This window comes from Vidua chalybeata, chromosome 1, assembly GCF_026979565.1.
Source record: "Vidua chalybeata isolate OUT-0048 chromosome 1, bVidCha1 merged haplotype, whole genome shotgun sequence".
Classification (NCBI taxonomy): Eukaryota; Metazoa; Chordata; class Aves; order Passeriformes; family Viduidae; genus Vidua; species Vidua chalybeata.
The window spans coordinates 119,732,126-119,757,926 of NC_071530.1; positions in this window are offsets into that span (position 1 = coordinate 119,732,126).

Sequence of the window (25,801 nt, forward strand, 5' to 3'; positions counted from 1 at the left end):
TCATAGAGTTTTCAAAGTGTCACCCTGGATTTTTTTTTCTCTCACTGCTCTGAGCAGTTAGGTAGAGCACAAGAAAATGTTTTCCAGCCAAAATGTGTTCTGCCCTGAACTGTCTTAATTATGTGTCAGTTTATTGCTTGTCAGGGGCTTCCTCTTCTTAGCACTTTATAATTGATGTGGGTGAGCTCATTGCGTCACAATATACAACTTCAGTTTCTGCTTCTTGGCATGTCTCCTTGGCCTTTCATTGATTTTTGTCTCTGTTTCAGAGGAAAAAAAAATTATGATTTGTTTGAAAAAAAAAACCCTTGGTGAATTTCCAAATGGCATGTAAATGCACCTTCAAAAAGTAGGTTAAATTAGACATGGTTAGGAAAAAAATTGCATGTAGAAATCCAGAAGTACCCTAGCAATTGCAAGTAGCAGTGTGAAAATTACTGTAACCACTCTTATTCCAGTCAGGAACTGATAAAAACAGTTTATTTAAAATGTTGTGATGCTGGGGACAGTGCTCCTAGATGTGCAAGCCATTATAAAACCCACACTCAGTGGATGTTAGACAGCTAAGGAAAAAAAATATTCTGAAATATTTGCAAATTCTGTTCTGGCTAGAAACATTTTATTGCAGCCTATTTTGACAGTTCTCAGGTTTTTTATGTAGCTTTGTTTAACTTTCATCCTGCACTTGATAACATATATATAAATGTATATATAGATACATGACCAAATTTTCATGCAGGATCAGGAGTTTGAGCCTTGTGTAATGTCAGGGCCATTCTCACACTGATGAGGCAGGACACTTGTTGCAGATGTCATGGGAGTCATGGGCTCTATGATTTCCTTAGCTTTAGAAAGAGCTTTGGGGGATTTGTGTTTGAGTGGGAAGGCAGACTGATGTGATAACAATTGAGAAAGCTCCTTTCTGAGCGCCTTGAGAGCTGCAGTGTTCAACAGAGAACGAGGGTCCCGTGACAACTCTGCGGTGACATAGAAAGAATCCAATTAGTGGCCACTCCTGCTGTTGATACTAGATCTCTGCTAAAACATTTCCACCATTACCACCCCCATTGTAATCCCATCCACGACACTGATAAGAGTGTCTTTTCAGAATGCCTGTTTAAATTTTAACTGCCATCTTTGGAGATTTTGAGCATATTAAATCAGAAGGCACTGAATAACACAGCTCTCAAGAGAGCTTTGTGACACCCATAAGACCCAGTCATCTTCTTCATACTACAATTTCCTAATGCCTCCATCACAGGTAGAGCTGCATCAAGTGGGCTACAGGTGAAGTAGGGGGGTGTATGTACATAGTGAATAATCCATTGAGTTGTGGCTGTCCCTGCACTGCAGTTACCTGTAGACCTTGTCCCTGAGCAGTTACATGTGTAGAAAGCAGCAGCTGAAGGGAGTGGCAGGGGGTACAGTCCCCTGTGCTGTGCCCTAGCAGTGGCAGCAAGTCTTCCTGCTTCTCCCTTTAACAAGCCTTAAGTCATCGCTCTGCCTTTCCAGCTGGATCAGCAGCATAATATTCTCTCCTGTCCCCCTCAGATTTTTTTTTGTCTTTCACTTTTCTTGCTCCAACGCTAATTCATCATTTCCATATGATCAGAGTGCAATAACTCCATTGTTATTCTTACCAAGAGTGGCAAGTTCAATGCTGTCATGTGCTTGGAGAGGACGCTGTAAAGTGGAAAGGCTCAAGGCTCTAAGCAGTGTCACCTCAGAATGCAGCACAGTAATTATTAAATTAATAGCCAAACCAGACTCTTTTTAGCTGAATTATTTTAGTACATTTCAGTTATGTCAGTAGACTGCTTTTGAGGGCCCCTGCAAGACCTTTGTTTAGCATTGCTTGTTCATACTCAAAAGCTGTTAACTCATGAGAGTAATTCCATTTTAATTTCATGTGTCTTAAGAATTTTGTTTTCTGAGGAAACTAATACTTGTTTCATCTTATGGTTTATGCAGATTTTGTCAGTGATTTTTCCAGAACTTTAGTTCCCACTTTCAGAATCTGCTGAAAAGATTGGTAAGCCTTTGTTACTGTGTGTACTCTATTAATCCTGGAGCTCTGAACTGGGAGCTTCCCAGTAATAACCACCACTGGTGTTTTGGTTACACTGAAACATTTTTTTGTAATGGTTGAACTTTATGCTCAAGATTTTATCATTATTTCCTTTTTTTTTAATATAATTATTTCTTTTGTAGCAAAAAGTAACTTACAATTAAATATAAGCTTGCATTATAGTATTTATATCTGCAAATTTGATAGTATTGCTAGAATATATACTGGAAGATTTCTAGATGTGGTACTGTGTTATAGAATTCCAGGCTGTAGATCAGTGCTAGACTATCCATAGAATACTTCATGGAGTTTCTATATAGAAGCAAAAGACTAGAAAGTCAGTGATGTTGTATTGCAAAAAAAAAATCCTATCCTGGTTTGAATGTAATTGTGGCACTGCATGCTGCCATTTCTCTGTGATGTGATTCTAACCCATCTTAGCAAGGAGAGGAGCTGCTTGACAGCAGCTGTATTTTTGTGGTGCTTCACAGGAGGTGAATTCTGTTTGGAAAGCCCACAGAGAAGATGGGGAAGCTTTTTGGCACTAGAGTTCTGGAGAATAAATGTAACAGGGAGCTGAACACAGGGGATTGTTTTTCTCAAAAGCATTTATTAAAACTGAATAGTGGTCTGTTCCAGTATTGTAATTGCAATGTGCCAAGATGTTCGTTATTCTACCATGTGCACTGTTTTGTCTGTTTTCACTTAAAAACAGAAAAAAGTGTTGCCAAGCCTGTAAATGCCTGCAAAACTGCCAACTCTCATGACTTTTATCAGTAGTCTGAAGATATTTAGCCTTTTTTGTAAAGCTTCAAGTATAAGAGTCAAGATATAACGTGAGAAGTTCAGATCTCTGGTTTCTAGTTTTTTAAACCTAATCCTCCTGGTTGCTGAGACAGCTGGCTTGCATGCAGCTCCAGAAACATGAAGGGAACTAACAGAAATCCCAAATCTGCCTATGTAAATGAACGCAGGCTGTGTGAACAAGGTGAGTTTGTGCATGTCATGCCTGGCAATTAAAACAACACAACTTTTTTTCCTGAGGTTTACTCTAATCAGCTCCCCCTGAAATTTCTGATCGGTCGTCTGAGAAACTCCCATTTTGTTAAAGAGATTTTATTGCAACGGAGGGTGAGGTTTCTTGTCTCCTCTCAGACAGCAGAATAGCTTGCTGCCCTGGAGAAAACCATCCTTGATCTTTCCATCCTCTGCCTGCAGCAGTGTGTTCCCATCTCCTGCCTTGTGCCAGGTTTGGCTCTTGGCTCACCTCCTGGAGTGCTGAATGAACTCATCAGGGCAGTGGGAAGCTCTGTTGGCTGCCTGCCTACTGAGTTGTTACATCTCAGCAAGAGGACAGAGGGTCCACATGGAACAATGAAAGTGGTTGGAGCTGGTGGCTTGGGGTGAGGAGGGGAAACATGGCCAACAGGGAGCTGTAAGATATTCAACTACCTGGTGACACCTTCTCAACCCACACACTGGGGCACTGTGTGTGTCTACAGTAGAAGTGTGACAACAGATGTGTGTGACTGTGCCAGTGTCACCACGAGCATGAGGCTAAATGTGCACTTTTAATGAAAGCCTATCCCTTTTTATTTAGAGAATCACTGCAGTGTCACTCAGAATATAGAAAGTCCTCCCTTACCACTTCTGACTCTCTAACCCAACAACTAGGCTTTGGAGAGAAGCTAATGAGTGGTGTGGAGAGAAAAGAGGAAAGCAACAGAAGTGCCTGCTTATCTGCTGCTTTAAAAAGGTGAATGAGATTCTGAGGATGGGATCCAGCCTGAGTAGCCAAGGTGCCCCTTGGGTCTTAAATACTTATACAGCAGATACCTAAAGGTGTGTTCTCTCTCTGGTCAATGAAGAAAGTACCCCTGAAGACCTCCAGGCACTGCAGTTAGGAAAGCAGGATTTCCTTTAGTAAATCTTCAAAGGCACCTTCCTCTTTCCATATGTAGGGATGAAGCTCGCTTGCTTTGCAAAGATTGCTAAGGAGTTAACCTGGAAGAACTTGGTATCATCTTGAGTTTCTTGATCAGCCCATAGATGAGCAATGCCATGGATAAACATTGTATTTGAACAGCTGTGATGTAATTCCTACACAGCTCTTTAAGGTGTCTCCTATACTTTCCACAGAAGAATGCATGAAGCAGGTCTTCCATTTGAGCCCTGGAGATATGATCCACTTGAAGAGACTAGGATACTTAGATTAAATGTATTTTTGGTACTGACTGTAGAAATGGGGCACTGTACTCCTCTGAAGTGTCACCTGTTTTATTGCTGGGTTATACTGACAAAAAAAATATGGATGTAAATTATATAGGTTACAGAAAAATGTTTTCAAAATCACCCACTGTTGTTACTTAAGGAATGTTTCAAAGGCCTGTGGGGTAGATAAAGCGTAGGGGAATCAGAGATGGTGGTGGTGGTGCCACAAGCAGTAAAATCACAACGAGGAATAATGGATGATCTTAGAGGAATATGGTGTTGGACAAAGAATGGAAGAAAGTGAGAAAAGTAAAATATTCAGGACCCATGTCTCTGGATCTACCTATGCTATATCTCTTGAGGATTATTTCCCAGTGACTTGACTGTCTAGGACCATGCCAGTCACAAATTAGAGAACAGTAGTGCAATAATAAACTGAACATCCTGTAAATAACCATCACAGGATGCCTTTTAATTACCACTTTTTTTTCCCCCAAGGACTGGAAAAATGCTAAGAATCATAGATTTTAGAATAATATTTGGGTTTTTGTAACTTTTGTAACTGTGACAATAAAGAATTCTGCATTAATCCAACCTTTATAGAAATATTGAGCAAAGGTTCCTTTGATGTCATTCTCCGTTACTTTATTTTAGCTGTAACATCTGAAATCTTGAATGTGTGTTTAGTAAAACACATGTGAATTTAACTTGTTGTTATCTATTAAACATCTAGGGCCAATTTATGAACTGAGACTGTAACACAATCTGCTTGGCCACCAGAAGGTGGTAGGACTTAGGGAGACAATTACCACAGTTAGACCAATAAAAATGTTCTGAAGTGAACACAAGAAACTGTCAGGAATTCCAGTAGTTTCTTTTATCTCTATAGCAGTAGGATGTTGGTATTTTTTTATACCACTGTAAACCTCTGTCCATTGCCAATACGTAGGCTTACAGAGGAAGGCTTCCTGAGCTCTACTGCTCTGCAACTCGACTCCTAAGTGAAAAAGGCCACTGAATTTGGGTTTTGTTTTCCTTCTGCTTGGTATGGAGCATTCCACTAAAGCAGAGATCCTCTGAAGTGAGGAAGGGCAAAATGAAGAGACTTTGAGGTATGCATAGTCAGGAATTGCCAGAGTCCTCAAAAGAATTGCAGTTCAACATAGGAAGATGTGCAGCTACAGAGAGGTATTGAAAGAAGTACACCATTTTTTCAGATTTTCTCCATCCTTTGCAGCTCATGTCCCATTTTGTCTTTCAAAATTGCTCTGCAAACATCTCCTCTCCACAAATTTTGCACAGTTTTGCACATCATAAACTTGTGAAGGGTTTGAGATGCAATATAACCACATCTCAAGAAATAGGTCTGTGTTACAGCTATTTGTTTTGGTCTTGGGTACCATGGATATCTATAGCACAAAGAGGACATCTATCAAATCCTGTGAAACCTTTAGAGAGGATAATAGTTGCCAACATGCAAAGTGATCTGCAAAGCCAGATAAAACAAGGACATGGCTAAGTATAGCTGATGTATGTGCTGTCTTGGACAAGTGACATTGTGCAACTGTATCTTGATATTGTGTGTTTTGATGACCCTGTCTATCTTGTATGTAAGGATGGAGAATTTACTGCTCTTTCTGGTAGCTGCAGAGCATGTGCAGTGTGAGAATATCATGTGTACTTTGTGTATTCCTCCTTTTATATGCTGTGTAAGAATCATTAGTTGTTGTTAAGAAATCCAGGGGGTTATTAAAGAGAATCACTTGCTGAGGAGCTTGAATCTGTGTTGAGGGACTTCTGCAATGATATTTATATGCCTGTCACACTGCTGTTGGGTGCTGGTTCAAGGCTGCTTTGAATAAAGCTGTTTCCTACTTAGTGTGTACAGTTTAATGAGGTCATCAATATGAGCATCAGCAGCTCAAGTTCAGATGAGTGATGCTGCTGCAGTGACCTGTCTGCTTCACTCCCCTGACAAAGATTACTCATGCACACACCTTGGAAGCCCCAGAGCAACATACAGTGCAGAGCAAATTTTCATTTCCCACAAGAATATTTGCCCTTCAGTCACAGACCATTCAGATAACAACAGTAATTCAACCAATTTGCTGCAGTATCACGGCTCAGTACTGAAGCCTGAACTGTGACACTAGTGCTACCATGACAGTGGAAGAGGGACACAGACATGTGGAGTACCAGAGTGTTGAATCTGGTAGCTATTTGGACTATTCACTGGTTTGTTTTAGTCTCCTGCCACTAGTGACTGCCAGAGTTGCTGTTTCCCTGCCTACAGTAGAAGAATATGCTGGGCTTTTCACTTCAGAATTGATCTCAGTAATGCATGTATTTATGAGTCTGGGTTTTTGCAGTCATACCCAACTGTCAAACAACTCAACTCTAAAAAAAGTGTTGCAGTTATTTTGGATGAGAGCCTAGCACAGGGAGGTAGAGCAGGTTTCCTAGAATGCCTCATCCGTCTCTTCCAGATACCTTGCTGAGTCACATCTGGTATGAAACGAGGCTCAGTCCTTATCTTCAAAGCTCTGTGTGGGCCACTCTCATAGTTTGAAGAAGCTTTTTGCCCCACTTCATCATGAATTGCCAACATATACAGTTAACAGGAAAAATAGATGGAGTAGGAGTCTGAATCATGACTGATAGATATCCCAAAGGAAAGCAGACCAGATTTGATGAATGGAGAATGGAACAAAAATATATTCTTTTTCTCTCTCAGTAGCATTCCTGTGTGCTTGTTGCACATATCTGTTGATCCATTCATGTATCAGTCTGCTCAAAGTTATACTTATCTGTTCTTCCAAGAGAAATCCTGAGTGTGGCATTTACCATATATTATATTCTATTGCCCAGTAACCATAGTTGCTGTTATGGACATGAGGAGGTGAGAGTGTCAAAGCAGAGCTATTTTGTTTTCTAAGCAGTTTGGAAATTACATACCCGTAGACATTAATTTTCATCTCTTTTGTAGTGAAGAAAATACTTTCTTCCTTAGAAGCTTCATATTAAAAAAAATCCACTTTGGTAAAGCCACATATGCCTTGGTAACTGTTCATCTTAGAGTACGTGTACATGGAAGTACACAGGGTGGATGATTACCTTGCATACCACCACTTATATAATTTGCTACGGCTAAATGTATTATTTCTCTTTTCTCTTTCTTATGCATCCTTCATACTTTTCCTTGTTTTCTGTACAGTACACAAATTGTTTTCTATTTACACTTTTATCTTTTGACAAAAGATGCTTTAAGATCTTGTCTTCAATGCTGTCAGAAAATTGCTTAAAATGAAAGTGTGGAGTGATGTGGAATAGTTTTAATGAAGACCAAAAGAAGGTGAACTTCATCTTTTTCATAGGAAGTTTTGTTCTGTTCCATCCTGTGCCCTGCTTAAATACATTGGCCTTTTTTGACCTTTTCCTTGATGAAGGTTAAGTGGGAAATATCTTGGCTGAAGCCTTTCCAGCTTAACCAGAAAGACTTTCCACAGTTTATGTTTACTTTCCCTGCTATGGCCATTCATCTTTCCTGAATGAAAATTGTTACACTGGATTTTCAGAGGGAAATTAATAGCTTGTGGCATTGACGATGAAGTGTCAAGCCTTCTTCTTTCATGTCTCCAGCTCTATTTTGCTAGTGATGATTTTGTCAGTTCTCTTGCTAGAGATTAATAAATCTTGGGAAAAAAATCTGTTTGGTTAATGGTTCCCTTCCAAGCATCTTCTTTATTGTCATTAAGAACAAATGAACAGAATTGCTGCATTTTCAATTTATTGAGGGCATTGCTTCTGCAAAAATCTAGAAATATTGCTATGTTTTCCATTTCTGTCTGGGCATCTTTTGTCCCTACTGCCACACACAGAGTGAGACAGAATGCTTTTGGCTAGATAGGGGGTCTCAGTCCTTGGTGCGCTCACTCCAAAAGACTTTTTCAATCATCCTGTAAGAAAGTTTCAGAGACAGCAGAAACCATGTCCTCAGGACACTGCTGCTTATAATGGAAAGGCAGTCATGTTCTTCAGGTACCACACTCTTGAGAGAAGAGCTTGGTCTGACGCTCTCTCCTGCCCTCAGTCTCAGTAGAAACCATTGTCGAATTTTGAAGTTTGAGATGTCTCCATTTGTTATACCACATCAAATTGTGTTCCATGGAGCTTTGTTAAAAGACACAGAATAATGTGCAGTGATAGTGATAGGTACTGTGTAGTGCAGGGAAAGAACCAGCCAATCTTCACACTGAAATTTCATTGAACTTACATTGAGAACTAAATGAAATTTCATTTTGGTTTAGTTCTCAAAGTAAGTTTTGCCCTCACAAAGCTCAATTGTATGAGTAGCACTGTGTTCATCCATAAATATTCTGAATGGAGATGGTCAAGTCAATTCTTTATGCCTCTGTCAAGAATAGGGAAAGTCAGCCTTTCCTGTGAAGACACTCTCAACCAGGCCCTTCACAAATGTATTAAACATTTCATATACTCACAGAATGAACTGGAAGATTCAGGTTGGAAAGGACTTGGGAGGTCTCAGGTGGTGCTAAAACTAGACTATGAGTTCAGATCCTGTTGCTCAGGATTTTATCCAGGTGCATCTTGAAAATACCCAGAAGATATTAAGTGCACAGTGTCTTGGGCAACTTGTTCTGCTATTTGACTTTGTTTCAGGGAAGAAGCTTGCTTTGATTTATATCTAGTCTGACTTTCTTTTGTTTCAGCTTATGCCCCTTATCTCTTGTATTCCTGCCACGCACTGCTGACTCCTGACAGAGCCTGGCTCTCTCTCTTTATAACCTAATTACAGGCACTGGGCAGCTGCTCTGAAGCCCCTCACCATGTCCAGCTAATCCTCAGGAGGAACAACCCCAGGTTCTCACTGCAGGGCAAATGCTCCATCCCTAAAACATCTCCACTGCTCTTGCTCCAGTTCATCACAGCTGGTTTTGTACTGTAGGTCCAAAAATTGAGCATAAGTGCCACTTAATGAGCTCTGAGCAGAGGGACTTCGTGTCTGTCCTTGCTGAATTCCGTTAGGATCCTGATGGCCTATTGTTCCAGCCCATCTAGGTCCTTCTGTCAGTCCTGTCTTGAGGAGATCCATTGCTAGCTCCAATTCAGTGTCATTCTCTAACTTAATAAGTGTTGCTTATCTTGCTTGAAACACTTGCCCTCAACTTCTTGTTTTCATTATCTTACTTTAAATTAAACTTTATACTCGATTTTCATCCTGACTTCTCAGTTCCTTTGAGTAAACTGGATATTTATAAAAAGCAGTATACTAAAGCAATTCATTCCAGCTTATAGTTTCCTTATGATATGTGCAGCTCACCTTTAAATAGATCTTCCAGTCACAGTGAATTGCAGGAGAAATATTTCTCAAAATACATTCACATGAGAAGATGCTCTTCCTGTTTTTGGCCAGGTCTGTCACATAAGGTCTTCTTCAAATAGTATCTCAAATTCAGTGGTTTGCTGTGCAGTCCAACTGAACAGTGTTGAGGACTACTACTTAAAACATATAAACTAAAACTATGCAAGAGTTTTACTTTGAGTTTAGGTTTTATTTTCAGTATGGATTTTTTATTGCCTTCTACAGAAGTTTAGGAAGACTTTGAATCAATTTTTTGAGTCCTAAAATAGATCAAATAGTTAAATTTCAAACAACAGCATCCCACAGTCTGAAACCCTTATTATCATTGATATTAGTGGTATTATTTCCCCTGAATATCTTGCTGCTGTACAGCAATGCTGCCTTTCCTCATCTTCATGTGGCTGGAACTTTTTCCCATTATTTATTGTTGATTCTCCATAGTGGTGCTTCTTATATGTCTCTATAACTTTAGAACTGACAATTATAACAATCTAATTTTAGTCCAATATGCATATATCCTATTGATGCATGTATTGTCCTTATGAAGTTATTTTAAAATTCTGTTTGTAGTTTGATAAAGAATTAACCAATAGAACTGAAATTTATCAACTTGAAACATGCCTTAAAACAAGTCCAAAGCCACCCGAGTTTAGAGAATATTTTGTGTTAATTTTAGCCTGATTTCTACCTGAGTTTGCTCATACCTGCCCCCTTAAAAAGCTTCCTGCTCTCTGAGCTTAACTACTTTGTGAATAGCACTGAACATTCAATTCATTCAATGCCAGGCATTTAATTAGGAACACTACTAACCTCTGGTAATATTCTAGGAAACACAATTTCAGTTTTTCCTGTTATAGGTATAAGAAAAAATATCTGAACCACTTTTTTAATAAGAACTTCGTTTGGCATGTAAGAGAAGTTCAACTGTTGACTCACCCATTACGCAAGTGATGTTACCACCTGCACCAGTCATCCAGTTCTTGAATATCTGCACATGAATACATGTTTTCTGAAGCTCAGTCCACATCTAATCAATTTTTGTCAGAGTTTCACAGCGTGAGGAAACTGAAAGGAAATTCCATGGTTCTGTATAGGGTTGTGGTAAGGGAGAATACTTATAAATAAGTATAAACACTTTATTTGTTTATAAAGTTTAGCATTAAAAAGACTCAAAATAACCTAAACTTGAACAACAATTACATCTTAAAACCTGGCTACTGTCTTGCTCTTTTTGACCTTTTTGCTGAATTGAGTTGCTAGCAAGTATGGTCTTACTCAGTTTTTCTCCATGCTTTTCCACTATCCATCCTTTGTAACTGGTCATAGGTAACCATAATGTAATAGCAGTCATCACCACAAATCTGTAAATGTCTCTGAAACTCACAGCTTGTCTAGGGTGGCATTTATTGACTTTTTGCAGCAGTGCAAATTCGCTTGTACAGATGTATTGAAACTGGCTCAGCATTCCTCAAATAAATGTGACAGCAGAGCCCCACAGGCATGTGGTAAAGTTACTTCTATAGAAGAGACACGTGTGACCACTCTCACCTGAAGGATGTTTCTAATTTCTTTACCAGTGTTATTTGCACCACAAGATCTTGACCATGGAAGGGTTGAGCTCCTCCTGTAACTTCCTGAAGAGAATAAGTTGTCTATTCCTGAGCAGGATAATTTAAGTTCATACAAGATATACAAGTTCTGACAAGGCAAAAGTGTCCTCCTTCTCACCAGCTTGTTAGGTCTACTCTTTGCTCAGCAAAATGATGGGTCTGAAATACTGTCTTAGACTTCTCACTTGTAGCTTCGAGACTCAACACAGATCTTTATTCTGTGCTGATCCTTGATCTCTGATGCCTCAGGGAGATTTCAGAATCTGTCCTCCCAGCTCTTGCTCCTCTAATCTCCTGGAAATTAGAAGTCCTGTTGCAAACAAAGATGAATCTCTCCATGGAATCTCCTCAGCTACTCTGCATCTTGATGCACATTGAAGTATTTTTAAATGGTAGTTTATGTGCCAATCTATGAGCAAGAAGCACTGGGGAGCTCTCCAATCAGGATAGACCTCTTATTCTGCTGACTCTGTTAGGGGGTTAGTAAACTTGTCCAGAGATAGGAATATAGAAAATGGAAGAATTGGAATAACTAATTTATTCATTTAATAGCATATAAAATTATACATCAGGGCCTTGAGTTTCACTGGTGAATTGATATTGTGTTGTCCTGTATACCATGATATTAAGGGGAGAAATGCTGATATCAATTTTCTGGCTGTAGACTTCAGGAAAATATAACAATATACAATAGAAAAGCTGGATGAAAGAAAGTAGACATGATTTTTTAAGATCTAAAATAACTTTTATAGCTAAGAGTTTTCACAGTCTTTTATGTCGCTGGAGAAACTCAAAAGATACATAGATGCTAAAAAAAACCCTACTCCTTGGAAGAAGAGACAATGTGGCTGAAGCTTGACTCTAATCTAATTTAGATTTTGTGAGTAGGACGTGGAAAAAATGGTCTTAGTAAGAACTAGTTCCGCCATCATGTTTTAATAAGGAAAGTGAACGTGTTTTCTGTGTGCACGTGTGTGGGAGGCACAACAACAGAAGTAAATCCCTGTATCTCTAGCGTTAGAATATTTAATGTAGCTTTCACTCTTTTGGACATACTTTGCTTCAGGAATTTCCCATTTTTAAATTCAGTATAAGGACATAAAAATAAACAAATTGCACAGACATGAGAGAGGCAGAGCAAGCTATACTTCCTGGCCAGTCCATGAGGTTTTTTTTTTAATCTTTAATCCACCTCTGTTAATATAGCAACATAAGCATTTTTTTCCTGCAGAGCAAAATTTGTTATCACTCTTTATTATGTAATGTATTGAGAATGCAAAATATCTGGTTATACTGATAAATCACCTTTTTGACTTATAAAAATATATTCCCATTGATTACTAAAGCAGTGTTGCTTAAGGCTAATGGCATAATAGATACAAATTCATCCCATAATTCTTTTAATCTCAGCAAATATATTGCAAATGTTTAGTGTCTATTGTGGCAACATAAAGAAAAAGTCATAATTAGCCTAAACAAAACAAACCATAGGAGAGTTTTAAAGTGTGTTTCCAATTTCAGAAAAAAAAAAACCCTCATAGATTTTTCTTTTTTTTTCTTTTTTCACATCTTGAATCAGACATCAGCAAATGTATTTGTATGTGTGCATTTTCCCCAAAGCATTGAGAAGACTGTTGTGTGAGAATTATCTTTTCCATTCACAGTCATGCTGCTATTTGGTCACATTTCAATCCACTGAAAGAAAAAAAGAAGGTGGGGGGAATTGAAAGCCCAACAGAACCATTTAAATTATTTCAAACTTCAATAGTGCTGCAACCCTTAACAGAAGGCAGGGCTCAGTTGTGTCCATGGAACGGTTCCACATTTCTTAAAAAAAAAAAAAAAAGCTAATAAAAATTTTAAAAAGCACAGACATCAACGAGCTAACACAAAAGATTTATTACTTACATTTATTTTCTTTTCTATCTTTTTCTAGTAAATGTCTGCATTCTCCAAATAAGAGAGGCAAATTTCCAGCAAGTAAGCTTCTTTCCCTCCTTCCTTACCTTCATGTTTCACTTTGCTCAATTGCTCCTTAAACTTTTTAATTAAGGTCATCTTGCTTTTTGATCAATGGATTGTAGTGACATTTTTCTTTATGTTCAGAAGGCGATAAGGAGTGGTCAAATTTCAAGTCACACTGACTTTGTTATTTTAAGTACTGAAATATAGGAAAATATGTTTTATTATAAGACTCCTGAGTTATTTTTCTGTCTGAAACAACCTTGTCAGTAGGTTGTGTTTCTTGCTGAACAAAAAGCTGTATTTTGCTGCAGAAAAATCTGCCAGAACAGTAAGGCAGAGGAATATGTTCATATTTTATCAACCAAGAAAGTACACATATAATTGAGGGGTCATTAACTCTCAACAAGTCACATCTAAGAAATTTCCTGTTTCATCTCCCCCTTCATGTATTTTGAGGCTCAATTAATATTTTAAGTCTATTTTGTGGCTGCCAGGTCTTCCAAATACCAAACTAAGATGGACATCCCTTCAAATGCTAATTAATACTTTTCTCCCCTCACAATTGCATACTAGAAACATGGGAATGCTTTACACCTTGAAAAATTATAATGGTTGTATAGAAGTCTGTGTCAAGGCGATTCTGTTGCCTTTCTGGTGTTTCTAAGATGGCACGTATTTTTTGCCCCTTTCCTTAGTGATTGATGCTCTTGGAATGATGATAACAGGAATATCCCCAAAGTCTTTAGTTCTATTCAGTATTAGTACACTTGCCAAATAAAGCCAATCATAGATACATAGAATCATGGAATGGTTTGGGTTAGAAGGGACCTTATAAATTGTCTAGTTCCAAACTCTCTGCCATGTGCAGAGGCACCTTCCACAAGACCAGCTTGTCCAAGGCCCATCCAACCTGGCATTAAACACTTTCAGGGATGGGGCATCCACAGCTTCACTGGGCAACCTCTGCCAGGGCTTCACCACCCTCACACTATAGAATTTCTTTCTAATATCTTATCTAAACCTACTCTCTTTCAGTTTGAAGACATTAGTCTTTGTCCTGCCCCTACATGGCCTTGTAAAATGTTCCTTGACAATTTTTTGTAGGCCTCTTTTTGGTACTGAATGGCTTCTCTAAGGTCCTCTCAGAACCTTCTCTTCTGCAGGCTGAACAACCCCAGCTGTCCAAGCCTGTCTTCTGAGGAGAGGTGCTCCAGACCTCTAACCATGGTGGCCCTTCTCTGGGTGTATTCCAACAGTTCAACATCCTTCTTGTGTTGGGGATCCAAGAGCTCGATGGAACACTCCAGGTGGGGTCTCATGAGAGAGTAGAGGGGAAGTAGAGGGGAAGAATCACCACCCCTGACCTACAGGACACATTTCTTTTGATGCAGCCCAGGACACAGGCTTTCTGGGCTTCAGGCACCCATTGCTGGATCATGTTGAGCTTCTTGTCAGCCAACACCCCCAATTCCTTCTACCCAGGGCTGCACTCAGTTCATTCTCTGCCCAGCTTGTGATTGTGCCCAGGACTAACTCAATCGAGATGCAGCCCTCCCTACTTGGCCTTGTTGGACTTCATGAGTTTTGCATGGACCCACATCTCAAGCCTGTCACGGTACCACTGGGTGGCATCCCCACCTCCAGGGTGTCAGCTGCACCACACAGCTTGGTGTGTTAGGCAAACTTGCTGACGGTGCACTCGATCCCACTGTCCTTGTCACCACCAAAGATGTTGAACTCTGTTGTGCCAGACTCAATATAGAACCCTGAGGGGCAACACTTTTCACTGCTCTTCTCTTGGACATTGAGCCACTGACCCCAACCCTTTGAGTGTGACCATCCAGCCAATTCTTTATCCAACAAGTTTTCAATCTATCAAATCCACACATTTCCAGTTTATAGACAAGGAGACATTGTCAAATGTTTTACACAATTTCAGGTAGATTACACTGATTGCTCTTCCAATGCCGTAACCCCTCTGGTTATATCAAGGAAGAAAAATCACAAGTTCTATATAAAGTAATAAAGATATATTGAACTTAATATTTTTCTATTATTGTAGAGTGTTTACTATATTCCTATTGCCTACTATGCTGGCTTTATTGTATTTTTACTTTAATACTCTTAATGTTCAAACTTTTGGTTTTGTTTTCTACATTTATGTTATAAAGCAGAATTTTCCCCTTTGTTCTTTTGAAGTTAAGAATTGTGTCTAGTTTTATCACCAGCTAGCGAGCAACGCACTGGGAAGCAGACTTGAATCCTGTAGCCAGCATTTTTTCACAGTGTAGCAAAATAGATTCCTGCATCAGGCTACCATCTTTTTCAAACATTCAACTGCTACTGTAATTTTTAATTGTATCCACTAAAATAATGAAAAATTAAATTATTAAAGTCAATTGTTTCAGGAGAAAAAATATTTATGTAGCTTAATTTTATTTAATTTGAGTGGGTTGCTCATGACTGCTAAAAGCAGTATTTACTCTTCAAAAAGGTGACAGCAAGTAGTTTTTTTCTGTATCTTCTTACCCAGAAATGGGTGTCAGGGTTCATTTAATAACTGATGCTGAATTGCTCCTTGTATATCCAGTATGTGGGTAGCAAGTCATCTTCAGCTGTAAGTGATCAAAAATGCTTACAAATTAGTCTATGAGATAATCCTACGGAGTTATGAATATCTAAAAGCATATGAGATCAGTTATAACTGTGCTGTTTTGAATACAGAAATAGATGTTGTATTGATCTTCATAGTCTGATCCTTTTTTTTAAACAATAGATATTTCCATTGTGATGACAATACTGCTGAATGAGTGCTGAAGTCAGTAAGGTTCATAAGTTGCTGACATTTGATGCCTTTTAACTACTCTATCTTCTCAATCTATTATGAGCAATGCTAGATGGCCTGATAACAGTGCCAGGCAGTGTGAAAACTGTGTACACTGAAGATCCCTTATATGTCAATAATGGAATGCAGTTCTCAGAAATATTAAGTTATATCCTTACCCAGAAATACCTCCCACTGCCTACTGAAGTCAATGAGAAAGACAAAGCCAGAAGAAAATTCAATGCTTGCATAAATTGTGGTTCCTCAGGCTGCATTGCAATCATTCTTGTTGATAGTCCAGCAAAAAATAGTATTGGGTACCTGGATTTGGATTCTGCTGTCCATTTATTGGCAATTGTGAAGTCCACCACCAAAATATTTTCCAGGTCATCCTGTTTTCAGTGAGTTACATCTGCAATCATGTTGCTCTTCTAACTTATATATGGAATATTTATACATATGGAAATGCACACAGAAATCACCGAGTTGTCCACTGAAATAAAGTTGTTTCTGAGTGAAATGGGAAACAGTTGCATGAGGTCATTATACATCATAGGTCTGAGGAAGAAATGAACATGTCTCGGGCTGAGTCTGTGGGAAGATGTAGCTCTGGTATTTTCCTTTTTTCTGAAAGACCTCCCTTCTGGCATGAAACTGAATGTGTAAATTTAGGTCTGTCTGAGATGAAGTGAATCACACATAACAGTCCCTGCAGTCCCTCAGGTCTTTCTTGGAGGCTTTGTGACAGTGTTTCTTTTGTGAAATTAAGCAAGATGATTGCAGCCCCAGGAGATGGTTACAGCCATGTATTACCACTTCTGGAATGATTTGGAAAACTTTTTATCACCAATATGTCCCAGGTACGGGAAAAGTCCTGCACACAGTAAACTCTCCTATGTTTTATGGGTTATCTATGTTATACAGGGAGGATTTCTTTCAGTGTCACATATGTATTTACATTCCCCCAAATTCCCAAACAATATGCCATATGGCAGTATCTAAACTCCTGCTGCTCAAAGGCAGAAACAATAAATAATAATTTTATGTATTACAATGTGCTGTAAGCCTTTCTCATCATGGGATGCTGTTAAGTTTCCATCTGTACCGCAGTTTGGAAATGTGTTGTGACAAAGTTCCTGGCTGTATTAAGAATTTATACTAAGAATTTTGGTAGTAAATGATGCACAGAAACCCGAGGACTAAGAATAAGAAAAGAAAAATTTAAATTCTAATGCAATTTCTTTAAACACAGGAGTATTTAAAGCAAAAAATGAATCCTTTTTCCATAGAATCAAATTATGATATAACCTCCTCTCAAAAGTTAAGTCATAATGAACTCTTTTGTACACCTACAGGAAAGCATTGTAATTTCATATGCTCATGAATGTGGAAAACAGGGATCTGGAAACTTTGACAATGGTAGTTACCATCTCCATATGTACTTTTCTGCTCTGTATGGACTTGATTGGTGTCTCCTTAGGTAAATGGGAAGATTCCTGTTGATTCCAGTGCTGTTTGACTTTTCTTCTATATGTCATTCAAGGGCTTATTTCCTCATTACTCTGTTTCATCATCTGTTATTACTCTGTTGTATGTATAGATAAAGAGATTCCTAAAGTCAGTGTTTCACCCCAGATGGTGCAATTAGGTGATTCTTGATTTTGTCTTTTCATGTCCTTGAAATTAACATCTTCAGTGCATAGTGACCAAAAAATATGTATATTTAAAAAATCATCTATCTCTCTCAGTGATGGGGATATTTTTACAAATGAAAAAAAGATATTTTCTTGTCCACATGCAGTCAGCTTACTGACTGTGAACATGAATGATGTAAAGATGGTTTTTTAAGTATCTTCTTTCTGTTTAACTTGATGTTCTAACCATTGTTTTCTTCATTAGCCTAGTAATCTTAATAACTTGTTTTATTTTCTTTGCTATTACATTCTTGGCCATTAGAAAGCCCTTTCCTTCCAAAAAATTCTTTGCCCAATTTGTTTCCCGTAACAACAACAATAATAGGGAAAAAATACTCCTTTTAATAGCAATTCAAGGGCCAAAATTCATCCTTTGGTACTTCTACGCAGTCACCCTTTCTGTGGGATTTGCACTCACATTACTAAGGCTAAACATCTGGCCTTATGCATCACAGCCCACCTCTCCCATGTAGCTACAACAAGCAACAGTAACAAAACAGAGTAAGACCTCATTAACATTTTAAAACTGAAGGAATCATATGCTTAATCATCTCAAAGTATTTGCATACCTATCCTTCCTTCACATCCTCTTGTACTTCAGCTGATGGCTGATATTTCCTCACACCATGAGGCTTGGTCTAGCTAACAAAGTAGAAAAAAAAACATGTCTTTTTTGACTTCTTAGCCTTTCATTATATCACAGATTTTTCTGTGGGAAAAAAAAAACAAGTTGTTCATTCTGGTTGAACTCCTGTTCATTCAACCAGCTCCTGTGGGAAGGGCCCTGGTGCACTCACCCATCCCTAGTGCTGGTCAGCAAAGAGTTATGGCACTCAGAAGGTTGGCAGAGCATTGCTGGCTCCTCTGATGTGGTCAAAGGAGAGCTTGTGTGGCCATTGGGACAGACAGGTTGTGTTGAGGGTCATTGACTGTGAGAGTGCCTTTTCTTAATTCCTAACCTCTTGGCCCAAGCAATATACATACATGCCCAAGGGTGCTGAGGGTATCTGGAGAGAAAGACAAGTCTTCATTAGCTGTCCATAACTTTATATGACATCAATGGTGAGCAAAAAGGTTCAATAGTAGCTAGTGACAATGTCAAAGAAACCCTTCAGTCTGATTATCCTAGCAATTACTACCCTGCTAAAAAATTGGAAACCAAACAACAAAAATAATACATTATTAAAAGCTGGACAAACTAATCTTTCAAAGAGATCCAAAGCCACATATTATGTAATACAATAATAACATTAATTTTCACTTCTGTAGTTATTTCATGCCTGTGTATTTTTTAAGCACTAAGAGTGTTCAGCACAGATTATGAGCTTAAATTTTTAAGGTGAAATTGCAGAAGACCTACTGGTTTTCAAAGCCACTACCACACTGAAAACCGAACAGCACGTTGGTTTGTATTTTGATTTATTAGGAAGCAGGCTTAACTGAACTTACTGGCTGGAATCTAAATAAGTCTTGCTGAATTTCTGCTTTGCACTTGCAGAAGCAGCTTCAGAGAGCTATTGCCATCTGTAGATACTGTATGCTGTCTGTATAATCTTCTCAAGAAAATAATTATTTAAGAAAAATAATTGTTTATAAATGCAGACAATTGCAGTACCAATGTATTTTGCTATAACTCCTCCCTGCTGAAATTTGAGACCATGGTCCCAGTGAAGTTTATGGGATAGCTCAAAAAAACATTCATGTATGCAATGTTTTTCTTACTGTGCTGGGATTTACTCCTAGAAGTAAAGTGATAGGTATAATGATTTGTTTGGGTTTATTTCCTTCCAAAATATTATTAAGTTTATTGCTTAGAAATTGCTATAATTTCTATTGGTTTATTTATTAGAGAAAAAAAAAAAAGACTGAACTGAGAGTGGAAAAATAAGGATAATATTTCTTTCTTGCATAAGAAAAAGGTAAGATTTAGAGGACCATAATACTGCAGGTACTTATTTATGGCATACTAATAACTATGAGGTAATTTGTTAACTTCCCAAATACTGCCAGCTTTTGATTTAAACTTATTCAGACCTTCACAATCTTGGCTGCCTAAAAACTGATGATTTAAAATTTGCAATCCTTTCCAATTAACTGAGACAATGAGTCTGCTGTTTATGCCACTGTATTAACCTGTTCTGCATTTGAAAAAAAAAAGTTACATTTCATTTTGTAGCAGCATATTAGGCTTGTATGTATTTCAGTCTCCTCCATTTTGATTTATACTATCTCCAGTTTGGGTTTATTGAAGGGAGAGGTCATTCTTTCTTTTTTTCCTCCGACTCCATTCCCTGGAAGCTATAAATGCCCCAGTTATCCTGGGATTTTTTTTTTTTTTTTGGTCCCAGGTACCCAGCTGTGACTGAAATAATGCTCCCCATCTGTGTTCATTGTTTGCATTGATGGTGTCTGTGCAAGTCACCAGAGTTTTCCTAATAAGGTTCAGTTTGACCTTTCAGAAGTTCTCAAATGAAGAATCTAACTGCACTCACCAGCCTCAAAAGAGATAGACTTCTCTGCCTCTGCCCTTACAAACAGCTGTAAGAAACAGTAAAGAATGACTGTTCAAAACCAAAGTCAGCCCTCTGGGCTGTTCAGGAGTGTTCAAGCACTGGGCAGCCAGGGGCTGGCTGTTCTTCCCAGGAGGGTGGTGCACCAGATGGAGAGAGGTCCTGGAGAAGGGGGGCAGACAGACTGACAGACAAAGAGACTTCACAACAGAGAATGAGAAAGTCTAGAGAGATGCCCTTTTAACTGACAGGCTGATTTTTAGGCAGGAAAGCACTGTCTGGTGATGTCAGTGCCTATGTCTTCAAGGCAAGGGCTTCAAGCTTCACGTGCTGACTTCTGGTGTGGTGAACCCTGGTTCTCCTCCTTTTTTGTGAGAGCGCTGGAACTGGTGTGACAACACAGGGAGCCAAGTGAAAGGGCTGACACATCTGAAAAATAATCATGTTTGCTAGTTTGCTTCAATGACTTTGGCTGGCATGGTTAGTACTTGGACAGATTAGCTCTCTCACCTGGCTCCCCTCAGCCCAGGAGCGCTTGTGCTGACACATGCAGGGAAGACTCGTTGCCAGGACGGTGGGGGAAGGTGGTGTATCTTCTGTCAGAAGCTTGTGCCTAGTTGAGGCTGAAACTATGGCTCACGTCAACAAAATATTTCCTGTGTTCATGAAAATAAATGAAGCAAAGCTCTTTTGTTCTGTCAGGGAAACCTTCTGACTGAAGTCGCCTATGAAATCTTAATAGTGGCTTGTTTCAGAAGCAAGAAAGGTGATATTTACCAGTTGGTTTTTATCAAAGGAAGAAGAAGAGCAAGGAATTCAGATTAATAAAGCAGATACTACCTCTCAGATGCCTAAAGACAAAATGGAATAATTTGTGCTAATTTATATATGATTTGAGTATTATCTCATTTTAGTAAAGGACAAACAAAAAATTATGAAAGGTTAGACAAGTATCTCCAAAACAGAAGTTTCAATTAAAATATTACAAATATTCTCAGAAAATATCCTGACAAGTTATAGAACTTAGTGATGGACATCTAGATATTTGAACTGTTCATTAGAATCTGGGTTTATTAAGGCTCTAAGTTTCAATTATTTTAACTATAACAACATGCTAACTTGCAATCAAGATAATTGTATGTGGATAAACTTGATTCTACAGAGTGATTCAGCAAAGTAAATAGGAATTCATAAGTTAAATTTTGCAAACAAATTCTAAACCCAGTATGAACAGAGCTTGTGTTACAACTGTGTGGTTCCTAGTGGTTATAAGTATTAATGTGTTCTCCCCTTTTTGCAGGTTTTGCCCACAATAAATTCACTGAGCAAGACATACGGACTTCTATCCAATGCTATGAAAATTAACCAAGGCACATTAACTTCAGGAAATTTTCAAAGGTAAAAAAATAATATGTGTATTCAGTAATTAATTAAACCAAATAAGCCATCAGCTTGTGCTACATAGTTTAAGTATTATGTCAGGTCAATAATTAAGCTGTAGTAAATCTGGAGGTTCTATTCTGCCAAACTTTAAAGGCTCAAGACTAACCCAAGGACCCTTCACATTTTAGTAACCCAGTGAATGATTACACAGATAACTTTTCAATCCGATGTTTGCTACCATTAACTGTATTTCTTAAGACATCCAGGAATTCTATGTTCTGTGGTTATTGAATAATATCCTATGAAAAACTGTATGCCTGTCTTGCATTTATGAAAAGGAATATTTAATAGGCTTCAGTTATGTCAAGATAAAAGTGCAGTTTTCCTGCAGGGTAAGATATACATTAAGCAAAAATAATGGTTTGGAATTTTCCCTTGTTTATGTGAACATGACGATTATGAAAACTTGAACCTAATCTCACTGTATGCAGCTGGTCATGGTAAAGAAAAAGCATTCTGCAAGCTGTCTTATGCAACTCTGCCAAAGCAATTCCAAAATATCTGTGGTAGTTCTGTGCTTTCAAGGTCTGGCTGACTTTTAGGTGGAACTCTTAGCAAGTTGTGTGGAGACCTCGTGATGTGGGAATTATAGCAATAGACTCAGTATCAAATCATACATCTCAGCTTAACAAATAAAAATATAAAGCCACATGACAGAACACAGAGCAGGAAGTTTGAAATGCTCTGAGATTCATTTTTTCCCCTCAGCTATATTATTTTCTGTCACCTCATTTACATAAAGTATTTCTGGTTAAACAATTTGCAATTGCATGTGATTTAATAGCAGGTATATGTGTGGCAGAGGTAAATTTGGACTTAAAATTAGGACATTTTTAGCAGTGAAAGACAGCTGGTATACATCAAGTTTATTTCACATGCAAGTCTTTGTATGGAATTTTCTTGGAACCAGTAACTTTCTGACATGTTAGCTCATAGTTTATTTTAATTACAAAATATCTAAATTTCCAGATCTTCAGATAATGTTTCATAATTACTAGAATTAACATAAGATTATTCAATCTGCTTTATTTTCCCTCCAGATGTGTGGCTGCATAATGGTCCCATATAAAGCAGATATTATTTTCTTGCATGCAGCATATCAGAATATCCAGACTTTCCTATACCAGTGATCTAGTAATTAACTTAATTTCCAACTTAATTTTCTCTCCCAGCTCTATTTAAATTTTACTATGGTTATCTATATCTTACTATGGTTTATCTATAATTTTCCTATGTTGTTCTTGAAGAGGTTAACCAGACTAAGGCCAAGAAAATACCACAGATTTCCACAGAAGTGGAAGTTATGAAAAATATTACATAGATGAGTGCTCTTGATTTTGATGGAGAGAATGGATCAGATTATTTGCCATACCTTTCAGTCCTACTCAGTGAAATGACAAGTGATCATTTTGGTCATGTTCCCAGTCTATCAAAGGCAGGAAGTCCAAATAATCTTAAGAAGGATGTTATATTGGAAGAATTCCAAGCAATTTTTGCTGATCCAAAGGTTAACTTTTATTTTTTTAAAGCTTGAACATTTTTTTATCTAACATGAAATTTCAGTGGTTCCCTCTTCATTGACTACATAATCTGCTGTTCTAGAGAGATTTTACAAGTTTATAAACATAACTTTTCTCTACAGATTTAGGGTCATAGTATCTCATACAATGAACCTATAACTGTGACTGTACATAAATTTAATTAATGTTTGTCAATATTAGGAATGCCTTTAGAATATTTATTATGAAATAAAGTGTTATCACTTGCACCATGGATAAAATAGTTGGAAAGTTCCAAGATAAATGTAAAGGCAACTTTTTGACCTGAAGCTTAAAAATCATGTCTCTTATGTATATAATCTATTAATGACACTCTCAGTGCAAAGACTTTTCTGGCACATTATCCACTGACATTCCAGTATCCAACTTCAGTTAAGTTGAATTCTACTGAACCCTGGGGGTCAGATTTTTTAGAAATGTAGTTTCCTTTCTGCCCACACATGTATCCCAGTTCCAGCTCCAAATGTACACATAAGGTTCCCAGTATATTTTTGGGAAGTGAAAAAGCTTGAAATACCCATTTCAGTCCATCTGAAATGAGCTTGATCCTGAAATGAGAGCTGGAGAAGCCTGCATGTTACAGGACTTAAGAGAGTGAGTCTGTATGAGGTCAAGAGTACAGGGCTGACCAGCAGTGTCTCCAAGAGAAACCTGAGTAGATGGTCAGATGGGTCTCACAGAATAATTCAGAAAAATCTCAACAGTCAGCAGTTTGCTAGGAGAGGTTAGGAAGCTGAGGAACAGACACATAGACCATTAGAGCATGTAACATTTTCATGCAGTTCAGTGCATCACCCTTCATTTTGCTGTGTGCACACTGAGGGCCCATCAACAAGGTATTGCTGAGAGTCCTGCTTGCAGGTGTACAGCAGAGCTACTGCCTTTTTGTAGGGTTCCTTTTTCTGTGCTGTGATATTTCATTGCTATTATTTGTCTACACAGGATGCAGCCAAGTTGTGCTGAATCAGTAATAAGCTTTTCTCTAGCCAGAATCTTGTCAAGTGTCCTCCTTGCTAGAGGCTTTTTCTTTCTCTCCTGCTAAAAGGTCACAGGGAAATACCCATCAAAAATAGGGAGATTCTTTAGGAAAAGTCCTCTAACACATACAGAGAAGTGCATCTCTGTATTGCGTGCCTACACAAGTTCAGACATGCACTCACAGGAAGATTATCTGCCAACAAACCTGACAAGAAGCTAGTCACTTCTGCATACCCCCTGTGAGATCTCTACCACCAGTGACTTTAGTTCTTTGAGTAGCATATTCCACTTTTGCTAACAAAACTTATTCTTTTTCCTCTCTTGTTGTCAAGTTTCTCAGTTAGGAAAAGTATTATGTAGAAGGGGATTATTAGCTGAAAGATAAGGGGTGGGGGGTGTAAATTATTTCTAACTGCAATAGTTATAGCTGAAAAAAAAATGACATATTAGAAAAATACACAAATTTGCCCCTTCTTTTCCTCTCCATTTTGTGACTTTCTTGCCTACATCACATTTCTGATCTGACCTGGTAAATGAGAGCCTTTTCCATTTGGTTTTCTTTCCCATCACACTCTCACACATAAGCCCTTCCCATGTTTTTCTATATACACTGTTGATTAAGATCTAGAGGGAGTTTTTTTACAGACTGTCAATACAGTAGAAAGTCTGTGATCTCAGAGTTTTCCCTTTAGAAGCTGTGAAAATGAAGATTCTTGGCTTCGTTTTTAGTATATCTGTAACCTACCACATGTCACTTAACTTGTTTGCCTTTGTGGCTGCTCATCCCTATTAAATTAGTTCACACCAGTAGAGCTGCAAAGAGAAATGATGAGGTTTTTCTCCTTCGTTTCCTCCTGCTACTTAGTGGGAAGAGCTTCTCAGCTGCTGATTATGTTGCTTCATTGGTTTTCTTACTGGTGTGTTTCTCTGCACCGCATGCCTTAATGAGGAACAGGCGGTCAGCAGTTTGGTGGGCAGTGTGCTCAGAGTGTGCTCAGGAAAAGAGACAAGGGCAAGAGTAAAAGAGATCCAAACAGCTTCCTTTCCAACCTGCACCAAAATGAAGGCAGGAACTTTTTTTCTAAGTTTACTCTTAGGATTTCAAGATCAAGCTGTCAAATTGCTAGTCTCTGGAAGTATTTATAAACCTTTCCCTACATTTAGGTGGTGGTTTTTGTTTTGTTTTTTTTTTCCTGTAAGAGCCAAGTCACTTCCTTCCTTTCCAGTATCAGTCATTACTTACTGAAGAAATATAACCATGCAAGGGCACCAAAATAAGACATGCATAGTCTGATAAAAATACTTCTAATATTTCATGTAAGAAATGTTTTTAAGGTGGATTTTGTAGAAGAATTGTATGTGTCATTATTTCCCCTACCTCCTCCCAAATATTTCCCATCAGATGAACATTTAAGAATTGTGATTTTTTTCAGCCTTCATACACTTCTACTGCCAGTAACTTGATCCAAAAGTATCTCAACATTTTTCTTGCAAAAAATGCAAAGTTGCCCTATAAAATAATTTGGATTTTAATTATTATAGAATCATAGTCATAG